Source organism: Kogia breviceps, chromosome X (genome assembly GCF_026419965.1).
Source record: "Kogia breviceps isolate mKogBre1 chromosome X, mKogBre1 haplotype 1, whole genome shotgun sequence".
NCBI lineage: Eukaryota > Metazoa > Chordata > Mammalia > Artiodactyla > Physeteridae > Kogia > Kogia breviceps.
This window is the reverse complement of record NC_081330.1, coordinates 54,571,225-54,593,253: the sequence shown is the minus strand read 5'-3', so window position 1 is coordinate 54,593,253 and position 22,029 is coordinate 54,571,225. Positions and strand designations below refer to the sequence as shown.

Genomic DNA, 22,029 nt, shown 5'->3' with positions numbered 1-22,029 from the left:
CCATGTCCTGGCTATTGAAACTAGTGCTGCAATGAACATTGGGATGCACTTATATTTTCAAATTATGGTTCTCTCTGGATATATTCTCAGAAGTGGGATTGCTGGATCATATGGTAGCTCTATTTTTAGTTTCTAAAGGAACCTCCATATTATTCTCCATAATGACTGTACCAATTTACATTCCCACCAACTGTGTGGGGGAGGTTCGCTTTTCTCCACATCCTCTCCAGCATTTATTGTTCGTAGATTTTTTGATGATGGCAATTCTGACAGGTGTGAGGTGATATCTCATTGAAGTTTTGATATGCAGTTCTCCGATAATTAGTGATAGTGAGCATCTTTTCATGTGCCTATTGGCCATATGTATGTCTTCTTTGGAGAAATATCTCTTTAGATCTTCCACCAATTTTTTGATTGGGTTGTTTGGTTTTTTTTAAATATTAACCTGCGTGAGCTATTTGTATATTTTGGAGAAAAATCCCTTGTTGGTCGCTTTGTTTGCAAATATTTTCTCCCAATTTGTAGGTTGTCTTTTTGTTTTGTTTATGGTTTCCTTTGCTGTGCAAAAGTTTTTAAGTTTCATTAGGTCCCATTTGTTTAATTTGTTTTTATTTTCATTTCTCTAGGAGGAGGATTGAAAAAGATCTTGCTGCAATTTATGTCAGAGAGTGTTCTGCCTATGTTTTCCTATAAGAGTCTTTTAGTATCTGGTCTTACATTTAGGTCTTTAATCCATTTTGTGTTTCTTTTTGTGTATGGTGTTAGAGAATATTCTAATTTCATTATTTTACATGTAGCTGTCCAGTTTTCCACTTATTGAAGAGACTGTTTTCTCCACTGTATATTCTTGCTTCCTTTGTTATAGATTGGTTGACTGCAGGTGCATGGGTTTATCTCTGGACTTTGTATCCTGTTCCATTGATCTATATTTCTGTTTTTGTGCCAGTACCATAGTATTTTGATTATTGTAGCTTTGTAATATAGTCTGAAGTCAGGGAGCCTGATTCTTCCAGATCCATTTTCTTTCTCAAGATGGCTTTGGCTATTCAGGGTCTTTTGTATTTCCATATGTAAAATTTATTTTTCTAATATTGTGAAAAATGCTATTGGTAATTTGATAGAGATTGCATTTAATCTGTAGATTACTTTGGTTAGTATAGTCATTTTGACAATATTGATTCTTCCAATCCAAGAATATAGTATATCTCTCCATCTGTTTGTGTCATCTTTGATTTCTTTCATCCACATCTTATAGTTTTCTGACTACAGGTTTTTGCCTCCTTAGGAAGGTGTATTCCTAAGTATTTTATTATTTGGATGTGATGGTAAATTAGATTGCTTCCTTAATTTCTCTTTCTTATCTTTCATTGTTAATTTATAGGAATGCAAGAGATTTCTGTGTATTAATTTTGTATCCTGCAACTTTACAAATGCGTTGATGTGCTCTTGGAGTTTTCTGGTAGCATCTTTAGGATTTTCTATGTATAGTATCATGTCATCTGTAAACAGTGACAGTTTTACTTCTTTTTTAAATTTGGATTCCTTTTTCTTCTCTGATTGCTATGGCTAAGACTTCAAAAACTATGTTGAATAAAAGTGGTGAGAGTCGACATCCTTTCCTTGTTCCTGATCATAGCGGAAATGTTTTCAGCTTTTCACATTGCAAAAGATGTTTGCTGTGGGTTTGTTGTGTATGGCATTTATTATGTTGAGGTAAGTTCCCTCTATACCCACTTTTTGGAGTGTTTTTTATCATAAATCAATGCTGAATTTTGTCAAAATCTTTTTCTGCATCTATTGAAATGATCATATGCTTTTTAGTCTTCAGTTTTTTAATGTGGTGTATCATATTCATTGACTTACATATTTTGGAGAACCCTTATACCCATGGGAAAATCCCACTTGATCATAGTGTATGATCCTTTTAAAGTGTTGGATTTGGTTTACTAGTATTTTGTTGAGGATTTTTGCATCTATTTTCATCAGTGATATTGGCCTATTTTCTTTTCTTGTGTGATATCATTGTCTGGTTTGGAGATCAAGGTGATGGAGTCTTACTGTTAATGTAAAATTGAAATTGGCATTATTTTCTTTATTTATATCATGCAAATATAGCCTGAGAATTACTCAGCTTGGTAAAAGTAAACTGAGAGGTATTAAGTATTTGCAAATTTTAATCATCTCATTTATAAAGGTAAAATTAGTATCCTACAATCCTCATTGGCAGTTCTTGAGGTCATTTCTCCAACTTTTACAGACATAGTAAACCTAGAGAAAAGTAAAAGAGTCTTCTGTCTCTATTAAATTATGTGAAACAGTAACAACTACCTGCATATAAATGTTCACAAGCACAGAGAATAAATGATAATATTCTTTAGACACAACCACTAAACACTTCCCTAAGGGCCTGACTTTTTTCCTTTAAGACTGAAAAAAAAAAATTCCAATATTCCTGACCTGGTTGTTACTGTAGCTGGAATAGCATGGTCATAGTATTTAGAAATAGCTATTTTGATCATACTATTTAATTACTGCTTTAGAAGTTATTTCAAATCCAAAATAAGGAATTAATTTTCTTAACATTCAGTTCAGCACAATTCAAGAAACATTTAATGAGTATTTGCTAGTCAATGTTCTATGTTCTAGTAATAAATAATGAATAGCATATAATGTCAGCCCTCAAAGTTCTCTCAGTATGGTAGCAATGATAGTTATGTTAATCAAATAAGTACATGATAGTGTTATACATTATCAATGAAAAATATCAGTATGCATACCGTATACAACAGCAGCATAGAAGAAGAAGTAACTCAATTGGACATCAGACCCACAGAAGTTTTCACAGAGGGTATGATATCTGAGAAATGTTGCAATGAATGAACAATATTTGCAAGGAAAACCTGTCATTGGGATTAACACTGTTGTTATAATATTCACAATCATATTAGATGTATTTAAAAGAACATATTCTTATGTTCAAAAATCTTTTCTCTTGACCTGTAGTCTAGCTTAGGGTTTCCAATCTCCACTGACAATTAAAGATGAATAATACTTTGTTGTGTGGTTCTCTCCTGTGAATTGAAGCAGCACACCTGGCCTTTACCCATTGGACGTTAGTAACACCACTCCCAATGGTGACAGTCAGCAATGTCTCCAGATATGAGTCTAGGTTAGAGCCACCAATCTAGTTGTATTTCCTATTACCCAGTTAGTTATCAGAGTATTATTTTACTGACATGTTGAAGCTTTGATTTTATCTGATTGAATTGCATCCTCTTATTTGCCTTCTATTACTGAGTCCTGTGGGCATGCAAGTTAATTTTCAAATAGATTTAGTTTTAAAATATTCAAATTACTTCCCTAACCTTTATTGTCAACAATTGCCATGATGACAAAAAAAAAAAATTGTAGTTAGTAAGGTGTATAGTTTCTAGTCTGACTGACTTTAGCAATAAAATACACTTAGAAGTTTTCTTTTACAAATAAAGTAAAGAATGAGAGATCAGGATAAGATTTTATTCCCAGAAGAGCATACAGTCCTAAAATCAAAGGAAAGTTGCCCACTGTGAATTCTACTCCTTTGTAACATTGTCCTTTGGTGATTCTGATGACAAGATTGGAAATATTGGCCTTTCTTTTTTCCTCAGTCTGTTTGATTATCTACCCTGTATATAATAGAATACTGTAAGTATTGGGATCCCTCAGTGGCATGGTCTATATACTGCACTTGCATACTACCACAGACCATAGCAAATTAATGATTTGATGTATTACTAAAAAAAATCATAGAATTTGTCATTTTATTTTTAAAATTTTACATTAAAAATTTTGATTAGCATTTCACTAATAATTAGCAATATCAAAACTACAATGAGATATCACCTCACACCAGTCAGAATGGCCATCACCAAAAAGTCTACAAATAAGAAATGCTAGAGAAGGTGTGGAGAAAAGGGAGCCCTCCTACACTGTTGGTGGGAATGTAAAATGTTATAGCCATTATGGAGAACCACATGGAGGGTCAGCAAAATTTAAAAATAGAACTACCATATGATCCAGCAATCCCACTCCTGGTCATATATCCAGAGAGAAATGTGGTTCAAAAACATACCTGCACCCCAATATTCATTGCAGCATTGTTTACAATAGCCAAGACATGGAAGTAACCTATGTGTCCATTGACAGATGAATGGATAAAGAAGATGTGGTACATATATACAATGAGATATTACTCATCCATTAAAAAGAATGAAATAATGTCATTTGCATCAACATGGATGGACCCGGAAATTATCATACTAAGTGAAGTAAGTCAGACAGAGAAAGACAAATATCATATGATATCACATATGTAGAATCTACAAAAAATGATGCAAACGAACTTATTTACAAAACAGAAGCAGACTCACAGACTTAGAGAATGAACTTACAGTAACAATGGGGGAAAGGTGGGGGGGAGGGGCAGATTGGGAGTTTCAGATTGACATGTACACATGTATATTTAAAATAGATAACCAACAAGGACCTACTGTATACCACAGGGAATTCTGATCAATACTTTGTAGTAACCTAAATGGGAAAATAATTTGAAAAAGAATAAATACATCTATATGTATAACTGAATCACATTGTTGTACACCTGAAACTAACACAACATTGCTAATCAACTCTACTCCAATATAAAATAAAAATTTTAAATTTACATTTAAAAAGTGAATGTGTAAAGTGAGTCACAAATTGTTTGGAGATATACTTAAGTATAGGCACTCTTATTAAATTCATCAATTTAACAAGATGAATTACTTTTACAACAGATGAGTATCAGAGCCACCTCTGCTTTCCTACACTCCTGTGGAAAATACCTCTCCAAATCCTTAACTTAGGGCAGTATGTTTAGTAAGTGTTAATTTTGAAAAATATTGGCTTGCAAATCCATTTCAAATGATGAGGTGAGTTGTATAAATACAATTGAATTCACTATATATGTAGCTTCATATTCCATGTCAAGACTGAATTGAAAAGGGAAATCATATATAAATATGTGTGTTTACTTTTGGCCAAAAGAAGGGAAGTGGTATACTGGTTGCTTTAATGTACTATTTTTGGTGAAATATTTAGGGAAAAGGAAGACATTTCATTATTTTTAAAATTTTCTTTCTTTCATTGTGTTGTGGAAAATTTTCTTTGGTTTTCTCTGTTAAAAAAACAAAAAAGAAAAGTGGGATGGAGCGAAGATGCCTAAGGAACCATGTGTTACAACTTGTGTGAGCTGTGTATTAATTTTGTAATATATTTTCCCTTTTAAAAAAGTAAACTTTGTAGCTAGAAACTTATTTATACTAACTAATTAGGAATATTAATTCTTGCCTTAGGAATCTTCACCATATGGTTACATGGAGACAATGTATAAGGATGAAGGGGGTAGTGTCTGAAAAGCAATACATGATAGGTAAAAGCTATCAATGCTTAAAAAACATTTTCATGTTAAACATGCATTATTGTTCTTTTGAATCATATTTTATTTTTAATCTCATCATTCCCAAGATCACTGGGCTTCTTTGATCCATGATTTCTGAATTTCTTGGAGGAAAAGCAACAAAATAAGATATATATGTCTGGATATTTTAATATTCATTTTTACTTTATCTTTAAAAGTTTTTGTAATATATATAAATAACACAACAAAGAGAAGAGTAGGAGCATGTTACTCAGGACTCAAATTTGACACCTATATAGATGCATCAACTTTTCCTTTATATTAGTTTAAATACAATCTTTATGTTAGTTTTTATTGAAAAAAGGAAAATAATTCATTATGTCAGCAAATAACTTGAATGTTTACACTGGTAAAATATATCTTGCATTTATACATTAGATTTAAGAAAGATGACAGATACATGGATAGATAGATACATTCATACATAGTCACATAAACACACAGATATATAGAACAGGGAGAGATAATTTGTTATTTATTTAGTTTTAAAATCTTTATTGTAGTATAATTGCTTTATGATGGTGTGTTATTTTCTGCTTTATAACAAAGTAAATCAACTATACATATACATATATCCCCATATCTCCTCCCTTTTGTGTCTCCCTCAGACACTTCATATCCCACCCCTCTAGATGGACACAAAGCACTGAACTGATCTCCCTGTGCTATGGGGCTGCTTCCCACTAGCTATTAATTTTACATTTGGTAGTGTATATATGTCAATGCCACTTTCTCAGTAATCCCAGCATACCCTTCCCCCTTACCTGTGTCCTCAATTCTATTCTCTACATATGTGTCCCATCCTGCCCCTACGTCCCTCAGAAACATTTTTTTTTTTACATTCCATATATATGTGTTATCATACAGTACTTTCTCTTTCCGACTTACTTCACTCTGAATGACAGACTCTAGGGCCATCCAACTTACTGCAGAAAGCTCAATTTCATTTATTTTTATGGCTGAGTAATATTCCATTGTATATATGTGCCACATCTTCTTTATCCTTCATCTGTTGATGGATTTTAGGTTGCTTCCATGCACTGGTTATTGTAAACAGTGCTTCAATGAACATTGTGATACTTGATTCTTTTTGAATTATGGTTTTCTCAGGGTATATGCCCAGTAGTGGAATTGCTAGGTCATATGGTAATTCTATTTTTAGTTTTATAAGGAACTAATATACTGTTCTCAACAGTGACTGTATCAATTTATATTCCCACCAAGAGTACAAGAGGGTTCCCTTTACTCCACACCCTCTCCAGCTTTTATTGTTTGTAGATTGTTTGATGATGGCCATTCTGAGTGGTATGAGGTGATACCTCACTGTAGTTTTCATTTGTATTTCTCCAATATTAATGATGTTCAGCATGCTTTCATGTGTGTGTTGGCAATCTGTATATCTTCTTTGGAGTAATGTCTATTTTGGTCTTCCGCCCATTTTGGGATTTTTTTTTTTTTTATTGAGCAGCATGAACTGATTGTAAATTTTGGATATAAATCCTTTGTCCGTTGTTTCATTTGCAGATATTTTCTCCCATTCTGAGGGTTGCCTTTTTGTCATGTTTATAGTTTCCTTTGCTGTGCAAAAGGATTTAAGCTTCATTAGGTTCCATTTGTTTATTTTTGTTTTTATTTGTATTTCTCTAGGAGGTGTGTCCAAAGGTATCTTGCTGTTATTTATGCTACAGAGTGTTCTATGTTTTCCTCTAAGAGTTTGTTAGTGTCTGGCCTTATATTTAAGTCTTTAATCCATTTTGAGTTTATTTTTGTGTATAGTATTAAGGCGTGGTCTAATTTCATTCTTTCACATGTAGCTGTCCAGTTTTCCCAGCACCACTTATTGAAGAGGCTGAATTTTCTCCATTGTATATTCTTACCTCCTTTATCAAAGGTAAGGTGACCATATGTATGTGGGCTTATCTCTGGGCTTTCTGTCCTGTTCCATTGATCTATATTTCTGTTTTTGCACCAATACCATACGGTCTTGATTACTGTAGCTTTGTAGTGTAGTCTGAAGTCCAGGGGCCTGATTCCTCCAGCTCCATTTTTCTTTCTCAAGATTGCTTTGGTTATTTGGGGTCTTTTGTGTTTCCATACAAATTGTAAAATGTTTTGTTCTAGGTCTGAAGAAATGCCATTGGTAGATTGATAGGGATTGCATTGAATCTGTAGATTGCTTTGGGTGGTATAGCCATTTTCACAATGCATTTACTTTGTATCCTGCTACATTACCAAATTCACCAATTAGTTCTCATTATTTTCTGGGAGCAATTTTAGAATTCCCTATGTATAGTATTATGCCATCTTCAAATAGATGACAGATTTACTTCTTTTTTTCTGATTTGGATTCTTTTATTTCTTTTTCTTCTCTGACTACTGTGGTAAAACTTCCAAACCTAGGTTGAATAATAGTGGTGAGAGTGGGCACCCTTGTCTTGTTTGTGATCTTAGAGGAAATGGTTTCAGTTTTTCACCACTGAGAATGATGTTGGCTGTGGGTTTGTCATATATGGCCTTTATTATGTTGAGGTAAGTTTCCTCTATGCCTACTTTCAGGAGGGTTTTTATCATAAATGAGTGTTGAATTGTGTTGAAAGCTTTGTCTGCATATATTGAGAACATCATATGTTTTTTCTCCTTCAATTTGTTTATATGGTTAGTCATCTTGATTGATATGTGTATATTGAAGAATCCCTGCATTCCTGGGATATACCGCAATTGATCATGGTGTATGATCTTTTTAATGTACTGTTGTATTCTTTTTGCTAGTATTTTCTGAGGATTTTTGCATCTATGTTCATCAGTGATATTGGCTTGCAGTTTTTGATATTTGTGACATTTTTGTTCGGTTTTGGTATCAGGGTGTTGGAGACCTCATACAATGAGTTTTTGAGTGTTCCTCCCTCTGCTATATTTTGGAAGAATTTGAGAAGGATACATGTTAGCTCTTCTCTAAATGTTTGATAGAATTTGTGTGTGAAGCCATCTGGTTTTGAGCTTTTGTTTCTTGGAATATTTTTATCACAATCTCAATTTCAGTGTTTGTGATTGGTCTGTTTATATTTTAGATTTCTCTCTCGTTCAGTCTCAGAGGTTGTGCTTTTCTAAGAATTTGTCCTATTCTACCAGAATGTCCACTTTATTGGCCTATATTTGCTGGTAGTAATCTCTCATGATCATTTGTAGTTCTGCAGTGTCAGTTGTTATTTCTCCTTTTTCATTTCTCATTCTACTGATTTTAGTCTTCTCACTTTTTTTCTTGATGAGTCTGGCTAATGGTTTATCAATTTTGTTTATCTTCTCAAAAACACAGCTTCTAGTTTTATTGGTCTTTGCTATTGTTTCCTTCATTTCTTTTCCATTTATTTCTTATCTGATCTTTATTATTTCTTTCCTTCTCCTAGCTTTGGGTGTTTTTTTTTTGTTGTTGTTCTTCTTTCTCTAATTGTTTTAGGTGTAAGGTTAGGTTGTTTATTTGAGATATTTCTTGATTCTTGAGGTAGGATTGAATTGCTATAAACTTCCCTCTTAGAACTGCTTTTGTTGCATCCATAGGTTTGGGGTTGTCGTGTTTTCATTGTCATTTGTTTCTAGGTATTTTTGGATTTCCTCCTTGATTTCTTCAGTGTTCTCTTGGTTATTTAGTAGTGTATTGTTTTACCTCCATGTTTTTGTATTTTTCACCAATATTTTCCTGTAATTGATATCTAGTCTTATAGCATTGTGTTCAGAAAAGATACTTGGTATGATTTCACTTTTATTAAATTTACCAAGGCTTGATTTGTGACCCAAGATATTATCTATCCTGGAGAATGTTCCATGAGCACTTCAGGAGAAATTGTATTCTATTTTTTTTGGATGGAATGTCCTATAAATAACAATTAAGTCCATCCTGTTAATGTATCATTTAAAGCTTTTGTTTCCTTAATTATTTTCATATTGGATAATCTGTCCATTGGTTAAAGTGTGTTGTCAACGTCCCCACTATGATTGTGTTACTGTCAATTTCCCCTTTTATGGTTGTTAGTACTTGCCTTATGTACTGAGATGTTCCTATGCTGAGTGCATAAATATTTCAATTGTTATATCTTCCTCATGGATTGATCCTTTGATCAATATGTAGTATCCTTCTTTTTCTTTTGTGGTAGTCTTTATTTTAAAGTATATTTTGTCTGATATGATAATAGCTACTCCAGTTTCTTTTGATTTTCATTTGCTTGGAACATCTTTTTCCATCCCCTCACTATCAGTCTGTACGTGTCCCTAGGACAGAAGTGAGTCTCTTGTATACAGCATATATATAGGTCTTGTTTTTGCATCTGTTCAGCCAGGATATGTCTTTTGTTTGGAGCATTTAATATATTTACATTTAAGGTAGTTATTGATATGTATGCTCCTATTACCATTTTTTTTACTTGTTTTGGGTTAGTATTGTAGGTCTTTTCTTTCTTTTGTGTTTCCAACCTAGAGAAGTTCCTTTACCATTTGTTGCAAATCTGGTTTGGTGGTGCTGAATTCTTTTAGCTTTTTCTTATCTGTAAAGTTTTTAAATTTACCGTTGAATCTGAATGAGACCTTTGCTTAATAGAGTACTCTTGGTTTTAGATTTTTCCCTTTCTTCACTTTAAATATGTCAGGCTTGCAGAGCTTCTGCTGAAAGATCAGCTCTTAACTTTATGGCAATTCCCTTGTATGCTATTTGTTATTTTCCCCTTGGTCTTTTAATATTTTTTCTTTGTATTTAATTTTTGACAGTTTGATTAATATGTGTCTTGGCATGTTTGTCCTTGGATTTATCCTGTATGGGACTCTTTGTGCTTCCTCGACTTGATTGACTATTTTCTTTTCCATATAGGGAAGCTTTCAACTATAATGTCTCAAATATTTTCTCAGTCCCTATTTTTTCTCTTCTTCTTCCAGGACCCCTATAATTTGGATGTTGATGTGTTTAATGTTGTTCCAGAGGTCTCTAAGACTGTCCTCAATTGTTTTCATTTTTTTTTTCTTTATTCTGCTCTATGGTAGTTATTTCCAATATTTTGTCTTCTAAGTCACTTATCCGTTCTTCTTCCTCTGTTATTCTGCTATTGATTCCTTTTAGATAATTTTTAATTTCATTTATTCTGTTGTTCATCATTATTTGTTTGCTATTTAGTTCTTCTAAGTCCTTGTTGAATGTTTCTGGTATTTTTTCCATTCTATTTCCAAGATTTTAGATCACTTTTACTATCATTACTTTGAATTCTTTTTCAAGTAGACTGCTTATTTCCTCTTCATTTGTTTGCTCTTGTGGGTTTTTACCTTGCTCATTCATCTGCTGTGTGTTTCTCTGTCTTCTCATTTTGCTTAACTTACTGTGTTTGGGTTCTCCTTTTTGCAGGCTGCAGGTTTGTAGTTCCCATTGTTTTTGTGTCTTCCCTCAGTGACTAAGGTTCGTTTAATGGGTTGTGTACTTCCTGGTGGAGTGGACTACTGTCTGTGTTCTGTTGTATTATGATGGATCTTATCTTTCTGGTGTGGCAGGACTATGTCCTGTGGTGTCTTTTGGGGTGTATGTGACCTTATGATTTTAGGCAGCCTCTCTACTAATGAGTGGGATTGTGTTCCTGTCTTGCTGGTTGTTTGGCATACAGTGTCCAGCCCTATAGCTTGCTGGTCATTGAGTGGAGCTGGGTTTTAGAGTTGAGATGGAGATCTCTGGGAGAGCTTTCATTGTTTGATATTACATGGAGCCTTTGGTTCCTTTGGTTCTTTTTTAGATATTCAAGGTGTCTCCTAAAGTACTCCATATCTTTACTCATTATAGTCACATTTTCTTGAGATTCTTTAATATATTTCTTATGATGATTTTTAATGTACATATCTGCTAATTAAAATTGTTTGCATTTGTTCATCTATTTCTATTGACTTTTTTTTGCCTCTCAGTTTGTGTCACGTTTTATTGCTTCTTTATTTGTCTAGTAATTTATGTTTATATAGTTACCATTGGGAATAGTATCTTGTAGAGACTCTGCAGTTTCTTATTTTCCTCTAAAGAGGATTAAGTTCTCTCCTTCTAGGTAGTTAAATTACTGATGAAGCACTTTTTTTGCAGTGGAAACTAAATGCTAGCCTTTGTTGGAGTAGGTCTTTATAATCTTGCTCTTAAGACTAAGACAGATCCCATAGTTCTGGGACATGAGTCTTTCTTTTACAGCATGACTTTTCTGGGTTTTCAATGGAAAGTTTTAGGTGTTTACTGAGCTACTTTATTTTGTTGATTCTTGAATTCACCAGCATCTTGCAGCTGTTGAAATCTCTGCTCAGCTTTACAGCTTTCTTTCAGTCTTGCTTCTTTCTTCTGGGTTTCTAAAGTTTTACTATTTTTCCCCCTGTTCCTTGGAGACCCATGACAATTTCTCAGGTTTCCTGGGTGCTTATCCTGAAGAAGTGAAAAGACACAAAGCAGATAGGAGCTTAATTTTAGGTTGGAAATATCGAGGTCCAGAACTCCAAATTGCTGTCAGAGGTATGTATTCCAGGTTCACTTACATGTGGTATCTAACATTGGATATATCTTCTTAGTTGTGTTTTCTGATGCTAATAATCTTTATTTGTATTATTATTACTCAGATATTAACTATTCATGCCTAGGTACTAAAACTACTTTGGCTTTCCAGGTTTCTGACATGTCAATAAACAAAGTGCCTTTTTTTGGGGGGATGCCATGATGCATGGCTTGCAGGATCTTAGTTCCCTGATCGGGGATTGAACCCCAGCCCTTGGCTGTGAAAGCATGGAATTCTAACCACTGGACAAACAGGAAATTCCCCAAAGTGCCATTTTCATTTATGTAAAATGTCTCTTCCTTTAAATCCCATGCTTTACTTCATAATGCCTTTTATTTCATGAAGTTTTGTCTGAGAAAAAAAAAATTGTGTCTGTTTCATTTTATAGTAATTCTCAACAAACCATTTTTTAAAGTTTAAGTAAAATGACACAAAGAGATTAATCACATGAAAAACATATAATTGACACCAATTATTTTGTAGTCTGGTATTATTATTTTCTAACACTGTGATCAATCATTCTAGTATTGTAGAATTTCAATATGTATAATGCAGTTGAAAATTTTGACAGAGAATGTTTGTTATTTAGAGAAGTGTCTATTTTTGATCTTTTTCAAAAGAGTTCAACTGAGAAATCAATTCCCTTTATAAATTAACCTTTAGTTTACAGCAATTAAAGAAATATATACTTGTGGCAGTAGGGTGAGGAAATGAGTGAATGGACATCATACACTAAATCCTGAATAGTTTCCTTTCCAATATAAAAACATGAAAGAAAGCATTTTAACTGATATTCTGCAGCTGTATATTTGTTTTATATGTTACATTTATTTACATGAAATTTAGAATATAAAGTAAAGTTATGACTGTTTATATACTGATGCAAAATTCTAAAGACTAGCATGATTGATCAACTCATTCTGGCTGCCTGAATGATGAAAAATTTTTGCCAAATTCTCCTTTAATAATTTTTAAAGAAGTAACTGTAATGACTGTATAAACTAGGGAATAACTGCAGCTGGTTTATATAAATGGTCAGAGCAAATCTGTTTCATTAGATTTCTTTAATTTTTTTTTCTGAACTATATATTATATTCCTTATAAGATAAGACTCAGGCTTCCCTGGTGGCACAGTGGTTGAGAGTCCCCCTGCTGATGCAGGGGACACGGGTTCATGGCCTGGTCCAGGAAGATCCCACATACTGTGGAGTGGCTGGGCCCATGAGCTATGGCCGCTGAGCCTGTGCGTCTGGAGCCTGTGCTCCACAACGGGAGAGGCCACAACAGTTAGAGGCCCACGTACTGAAAAAAAAAAAAAAAAAAAAAAACTCTATTCATGGCTCTAATATGGAAGCTTCTGCAAATGTTTTAAAATTGTTTAAATTAACTAAGCTATTTTATGATAAGCATCCATTTTGTGGACTATTTTATAATTTATTTTCTGGTTGAAATATTTAACTTCGTGAACATTATTGCTAGTCACTTAAAAAATAGTCAGTGAAACAAACTTATAGGGAAACAAACAGCAACTAAGAATATAATGAACATAGGGAAGAATTCAGGTAACAAACATATTGTGTTTATTATATATAATAATATGTAATAATATAACATAACAATATAATATCTATATCTCTAAAATTTATCAATAAAAACAGAGTAAGAAAATATAACTCCATTAACATTTCTCATGAGCTCTTTTATAGGACTCGATTTCAAAGAGAAATCAATCAAAACATTTTTATTTTAAACTTTGATACTATTATGGGAAGGCTAAATAAAAACCAAATTAATAAAATAGCTCAGTATTACTACATTGAAAACCATTTAATGACATTCCTTTAATTTTCTTGTATTAGACTGTCATAAAAACAGTTATCTTGCCAAAAATATTATGATAGTGTTCCTTTCTTTGAGTTGATATATAAATAATTAATTTACATATAAATGTATATGTTAATAGCAAACTGTGCTACCTACAGGAAAATATGGATATGGAAGAAAATGAAAATTATCAGTGACTTCCAAAGAGGTTAGGTGGATTTTGAAGGAATAAAGTAGTTATCATTCCCAATCATATGAGCAGATTTATGTCATATTCAACAAACTGGTAGTTTTTAAATGCTCAAATACATTTAATTGCTGCATCCTTCTTGACATCTGTGCCCTTATATTTCTGTTTTTACTATTTATTTTGTTATAAATGTTAGTAGAAGAAATTGCATGGTGATATTTCCCATCAGTCTTTTCATTAAGAACCAATTTTATTTGCTTTAAAGATATGTGCAAGCCTTGATGCATTATTTTGTTACTATAGCTTATTGATTGTTTTCTTGGACTCTCCATGTATAAAATTTTACATTGTCATATATGAATATTTTATTATCTTTATTAGTATTCTATATTCTGCAGAGAAAAAAGGCATTTATATACCTATGTAGAGATTTCTATAAATCCAAAGTATTTAGAGTGACCAAAAGCTTTTCCTCTTGAGATTTTATATTATGAGCCATACAGTAAAGGTGAAAATAAATAATATTGTTCTCAGTTGGTTTATTCTAATGAGATATTTCTAATAACAAATTAGCATCTATTAAAGATCTCAAAGATAAAGCAGGTAATAATAATTATTTCTTAATAAAACAGTTATTTTAATTAATCCAATAAAGTAAATGCATTTAAAGTCCTGCCTTGTTTATACAAAGAAATATTTTCAAACAGCATTGTATTATTACTCACAATTGGTAGAGATTATAATCAAGAACTTTTCTTTACTACTTTTAGGTACATTGATTCATAAGGTAAGTAGGAAAGGAGTAAACTGATAGGAAATCTCACTATTTTAAAAACTATTTTGATAAAAGACTGAGGAAAAATGTACCATCTTAAACTAAGCACCCTTCTTTTTTTATATCTGATGCCAGGTGATATTGAAATTTGAGATATACTGACAAGAAATGAAGTTGCATTAGGACAATTTATACATTGTAACATATTTTTTGTCCAAACCTATACAAAGTTAAGATAGGGTACTAAGTAGTTCGGTTGTTGAAGCAATAGAAATAAACTAGGACTATCATGGAAAAACAAAGTGTGCCTATCCTAGTAATAATTTATAGCTCACATGTGGAGAAGGGTTTATTTGAAAATGGGCAGAAAATCAATATCTAAATTATCTCTCCTGAGACCTTCAAGATGGCAGAGGAGTAAGATGTGGAGATCACATTCCTCCCAACAAATACATCAGAAATTCATCCACATGTGGAACAACTCCTACAGAACACCTACAGAATGTTGGCAGAAGACCTCATACCTCCCAAAAGGCAAGAAACACCCCACATACCTGGGTAGGGCAAAAGAAAAAAGAAAACAACAGAGACAAAAGAATATGGAAGGAACCTGTCCTTCAGGGAGGGAGTTGTGAAGGAGGAAAATTTTCAACATGTTAGGAAGACCCTTGAGTGGTGTAGACTGGGGATGGTTGGGGGGAAGCTTCAGAACCATGGAAGAGAGTGCAGAAACAAGGGTGTAGAGGGCAAAGCAGAGAGATTCCTGCACAGAGGATCGATGCCAACCAGCACTCACCAGCCTGAGAGGCTTGTCTGCTCACCCATCAGTGCAGGTGGGTGCTGGGAGCTGAGGGTCAGGCTTCAGAGGAAGACCCCAGGGAGAGGACTGGGGTTGGCTGACTGAACACAGCCTGAAGTGGGCTAGTACACCACAGCTAGCTGGAAGGTAGTCCGGGAAAATATCTGGAACTGCCTAAGAGGCAAGAGACAATTGTTTCTGGGTTTGCAAGGAGAGGGGATTCAGAGCACTGCCTAAATGAGCTCCAGAGATGGGCACGAGCCACGGCTATCAGCACAGACACCACAGATGGGCATGAGATTTAAGGCTGCTGCTGCAGCCAATAAGAAGCCTGTGAGCAAGCACAGGTCATTATCCACACCACTCCTCCCGAGAGACTGTGCAGCCTGCCACTTCCAGGGTCCCATGCTGCAGGGACAACTTCCCTGGGAGAACACACTGCATTCCTCAGGCTGTTGCAAAGTTACACTGGCCTCTGCCACCACAGGCTCACACCACATCCCATAGCACTCCTTCCCCCTGGCCTGAGTGAGCCAGAGCCCCAAAATCAGTTCTCCTGTAACTCTATCCTGTCTGAGCAAAGAACAGATGCCTTCAGGTGACCTATATGCAGAGGTGGGGCCAAATTCAAAGCTGAACACCAGGAGCTGTGCAAACAAAGAAAAGAAAGGGAAATTTCTCCTAGCAGCATCAGGAACAGTGGATTAAATCTCCACAATCAATATGATGTACGCTGCATCTCTGGAATATCTGAATAGATGATGAATCATCCAAAAATGGAGGTGGTGGACTTTGGGAGGAACTGTAGACTTGGGGTTAGCTTTCTGCATCTAATTTATTTATGTTTTTATGTTTATCATACTTTAGTATTTAGAGTTTAATATCATTCATAGATTTGTTTACTGATTTCACTGCTCTCTTCCTTTTTTATATTAGATAAATATATATTTTTTTCCCTTTTCTCTTTTTGTGAGTGTATGTGTACGCTTCTTTCTGTGATTTTGCCTGTATAGTTTTGCCTTTACCATTTCTCCTATGGTTCTCTCTGTCCATTTTTGTTTTTGCTTTTTTTCTGTATAGTTTTTAGCACTTGATATCATTAGTAGATTTTGTTTGTTTGGCTGGCTCTTCTTTCTCTCTTGTTTTAAATTAGTTTTTAATTTTTTTAATTTTTAATAGTCTTTTAAACTTTTATTTTAATAACTTTATTTTATTTTTTATAATTTTAGTTTTTTCTTTCTATCTTTCTTTCTTTTTCCCTTTCCTTCAGAGCTTTGTGGCTGACAGAGTCTTAGTGCTCTGGCCGGGTTTCAGGCCTGTGCTTCTCAGGTGGGAGAGCTGAGTTCAGGGCATTGGTCCACAAGAGAGCTCCTGGCTCCAAGTAATATCAAATGGTGAAAGCTCTCACAGAGATCTCCATCTCAATGCTAAGACCCAGCTGCACTCAATGAACAGCAATCTACAGTTCTGGACACTCTATGCCAAACAACTAACAACACAGGAACACAATCCCATCCATTAGCAGAGACACTGACTAAAATAATAAGTTCACAGACATACCAAAGCACAACACAGGATGCATTCCTGCCCACCAGAAAGACAAGATCCAGCCTCATCCACCAGAAGACAGACACTAGTCCCCTCCACCAGGAAACCTACATAACCCACTGAACCAACCTTAGCCACAGGGAGCAGACACTGAAAACAACAGAAATAAGAAACTTGAAACCTGCAAAAAGGAGACCACAAACACAGTAAGATGAGCAAAATGAGAAGATAGAGAAACACACAGCAGATGAAGGAGTAAGGTAAAAACCCACAAGACCAAACAAATGAAGAGGAAATAAGCAGTCTCCCTGAAAAAGAATGCAGAGTGATGATAGTAAAAATGATCCAAAATATTGGAAATAGAATGGAGAAAATACAAGAAACCTTTAACAGGACCTAGAAGAATTAAAGAGCAAACAACAAAGATGAACAACACAATAAATGAACTTAAAATTTCTCTAAAAGGAATAAATAACAGAATAACTGAGGCAGAAGAACGGATTAGTGACCTAGAAGATAAAATAGTGGAAAAAACTACCCCAGAACAGAATAAAGAAAAAAGAAAGAAAGGAATTGAAGACAGTCTTAGAGACTTCTGGGACAACATTAAATGCATCAACACTCGAATTATAAGGATCCCAGAAGAAGAAAAGATAAAGGAAGGAACTGAGAAAATATTTGAATAGATTAGAGTTAAAAACTTACCCAATATGGGTAATGAAAAGGTCAGTCAACTCCAGGAAGCACAGACAGTCCCATAAAGGAAAAATACAAGGAGAAACATAACAAGAGACATATTAATCAAACTATAAAAAATTAAATACAAAGAAAAATTATTAAAAGCATCAAGGGAAAAACAACAAATAACATACAAGAGAATACCCATAAGGTTAATAGCTGAACTTGCAGCAGAAACACTGAAAGCCAGAAGGGAGTGGCAGGACATATTTAAAGTGATGAAAAATAAAAACCTACAACCAAGATTATTCAACCCAGCAAGGATCTCATTCATATTTTAGAGAGAAATCAAAACTTTTAAAGAGAAGCAAAAGCTAAGAGAAGTCAGCACCACCAAACCAGCTTTACAACAAATGCTAAAGGAACTTCTCTAGGCAGGAAATACAAGAGAAGGAAAAGACGTATAATAAATAACAAACCCAAAATAATTAAGAAAATAGTAATAGGAACATGCATATTGATAACTACCTTAAATGTAAATGGATAAAATGCTCCAACCAAAAGACATAGTCTGGCTGAATGGATATAAAAACAAAATCCATATATATGCTGTCTATAAGAGACCAATTTCAGACCTATGGACACATACAGACTGAAAGTGAGGGGATGGAAAAAGATATTCCATGCAAATGGAAATCAAAAGAAAGGACTACCAATTCTCATATCAGCCAAATAGTTTTAAAATAAGCACTATTATAAGAGACAAAGAAGGCCACTATGTAATGATCAAGTGATCAATTGAAGAAAAAGACATAGCAACTGTAAACATATATGTAACCAACATAGGAGCACCTTAATACAAAAGGAAAATGCTAACAGCTATGAAAGGGGAAATTGACAGTAACACAATCATAGTAGGGGACTTTAACACACCACTTTCACAATACACATATCATGCAAAATGAAAGTAAGTAAGGAAACACAAGCTTTAAATGATACATTAAACTTAATGTACTTAACTGATATTTTTTGGACATTCCATCCAAAAACAACAGAATACATTTTGTTCTCAAGTGCTAATGGAACCTTCTCCAGGATAGGTCATATCTTGGGTAACAAATCCAGTCCTGGTTAATTTAAGAACATTGATATCATATCAAGTATCTTTTCCAACCACAAAGCTATGAGAAAAGATGTGAAATACAGGAAAAAGTTTGTACAACATACAAACACATGGAGGCTAAACAATACACTACTTAATAACCAAGAGGTCACTGAAGAAGTCAGAGAGGAAATCAAAATACCTAGAAACAAATTACAATGAAAACAAGATGATGCAAAATTGATGGGATGCAGCAAAAGCAGTTCTAAAGGGGAAGTATATAGCAATACAATCCTACCTCAAGAACCAAGAAACATCTCAAATACTCAACCTCACCTTACACCTAAAGCAGTTAGAGAAAGAACAACAACAACAACAATTTTAAAAAAACCAAAGCTAGCAGAAGGAAAGAAATGATAAAGATCAGATCAGAAATAAATGAAAAAAAATGAAAAAAACAATAGCAAAGATAAATAAAACTAAAACCTGGTTCTTTGAGAAGATAAACAAAAATGATAAACCATTAGCCAGACCCATCAAGAAAAAAAGGGAGTAGACTCAAATCAATATAATTAGAAATGAAAGAGGAGAAATAACAATTGACACTGCAGAAATACAAAAGATCATGAGATATTACTACAAGCAACTCTATCCCAATAAAATGGACAACCTGGACGAAATGGACAAATTCTTAGAAAAGCACAACCTCCTGAGATTGAATAAGGAAGAAATACAAAACATAAACAGACCAATCACGAGCACTGAAATTGAGACTGTGATTAAAAATCCCTAAACAAACAAAAAAAAAACCCAGGACCAGATGTCTTCACAGGTGAATTCTATCAAACATTTAGAGAAGAGCTAACACTTATCCTTCTCAAAATCTTCCAAAATAAACAGAGAGAGGGAGACTCCCAAACTCATTCTACGAGGCCACCATCACCCTGATACCAAAACCAGACAAAGATGTCACAAAGAAAGAAAACTACAGGCCAATATCACTGATGAACATAGATGCAAAAATCCTCAACAAAATATTAGCAAACAGAATCCAACAGTATATTAAAAGGATCATACCACAAGATCAAGTGAGGTTTATCCCAGGAATGCAGGGATTCTTCAATATATGCAAATCAATCAATGTGATAAACTATATTAACAAATTGAAGGAGAAAGCCCATATGATCATCCCAATAGATGCAGAAAAAGCTTTTGACAAAATTCAACACTTATTTATGTTAAAAAACATCCAGAAAGTAGGCAGAGAGGGAACTTATCTCAACATAACTAAGGCCATATAAGACAAACCCATAGCCAACATCGTTGTCAATGGTGAAAAAATGAAAACATTGCCTCTAAGATCAGGAAGAAGACAAGGTTGGCCACTCTCACCACTATTATTCAACATAGTTTTGGAAGTTTCAGCCACAGCAATCAGAGAAGAAAAAGAAATAAAAGGAATCCAAATCGGAAAAGAAGAAGTAAAGCTTTCACTCTTTGCAGATGACATGATAGTATACATAAGGAATCCTAAAGATGTCACCAGAAAACTGCTAGACTTAATCAATGAATTTGGTAATGTAGCAGGGTACAAAATTAATGCACAGAAATCTGTTGAATTCCTATGCACTAATGATATTAAATCTGAAAGAGAATTTATGGAAACACTCCCATTTACCATTGCAACAAAAATAAAATAATACCTAGGAATAAACCTACCTAAGGAGACAAGAGACCTGTATGCAGAAAATTATCAGACACTGATGAAAGAAATTAAAGGTGATAAAAACAGAATGAGAGATATACCACATTCTTGGATTGGAAGAAATGACATTTTGAAAATAACTCTAGTACCCAAAGCAATCTACAGATTCAATACAATCCCTACCAAACTACCAATGGCATTTTTAACAGAACTAGAACAAAAAATTTCACAATTTATATGGAAACACAAAAGACCTAGAATAGCCAAAGCAATCTTGAGAAAGGAAAATGGAGTTGGAGGAATCAGGCTCCAAGACTTCAGACTATACTACACAGCTATTGTGTTCAATACAGTATGGTAAGGGCACAAATTCAGAAATATAGATCAATGGGACAGGACAGAACCCCAGAGATAAGCCCACACACATATGGTCAACTTACTTTTGATAAAGGAGGCAAGAAAATACAGTGGAGAAAAGACAGCCTCTTCAGTAAGTGGTGCTGGGAAAACTGGACAGGTACACGTAAAAGTATGAAATTAAACACTCACTAACACCATACACAAAAATAAACTCAAAATGGGTTAAAGACCTACATGTAAGGCCAGACACTATCAAACTCTTAGAGGAAAACATAGGCAGAACACTGTATGACATAAATCACAGCAAGATCCTTTTTGACCCACCTCCTAGAGAAATGGAAATAAAAACAAAAATAAACAAATGGGACCTAATGAAACTTAAGAGCTTTTGCACAGCAAAGGAAACCAAAAACAAGATGAAAAGACAACCCCCAGAATGGGAGAAAATATTTGCTAATGAATCAACTGGCAAAGGATTAACCTCCAAAATTTACAAGCAGCTCATGCAGCTTAATATCAAAAAAACAAACAACCCAATCCAAAAATGAGCAGAAGACCTAAATAGACATTTCTCCAAAGAAGATATATAGATTGCCAACAAACACATGAAAGAATGCTCAACATCATTAATCATTAGAGAAATGCAAATCAAAACTACAATGAGATATCATCTCACACTAGTCACAATGGCCATCAAAAACTCTAGAAACAATAAATGCTGGAAAGGGTGTGGAAAAAAGGGAACACTCTTGCACTGCTGGTAGGAATGTGAATTGATACAGCCACTATGGAGAACAGCATGGATGTTCCTTAAAAAAATACAAATAGAACTACCATATGACCCAGCAATCCCACTATTGGGCATATACCCTGAGAAAAGCATAGTTCAGGAAGATTCAAGTACAACAATGTTCATTGCAGCTCTATTTACATTAGTCAGGACATGGAAGCAACCTATGAGTCCATTGACAGATGAATGGACAAAGAAGATGTGGCACATGTA

At 34.2% G+C, this 22,029-nt stretch overlaps 1 pseudogene; it reads left to right on the top strand.

Moving 5' to 3' along the window:
• Positions 1 to 1,641: 1,641 nt before the first annotated feature.
• LOC131748094 (large ribosomal subunit protein eL31-like) overlaps positions 1,642 to 22,029 on the top strand; it is a 28,195-nt pseudogene continuing 7,807 nt past the window's right edge.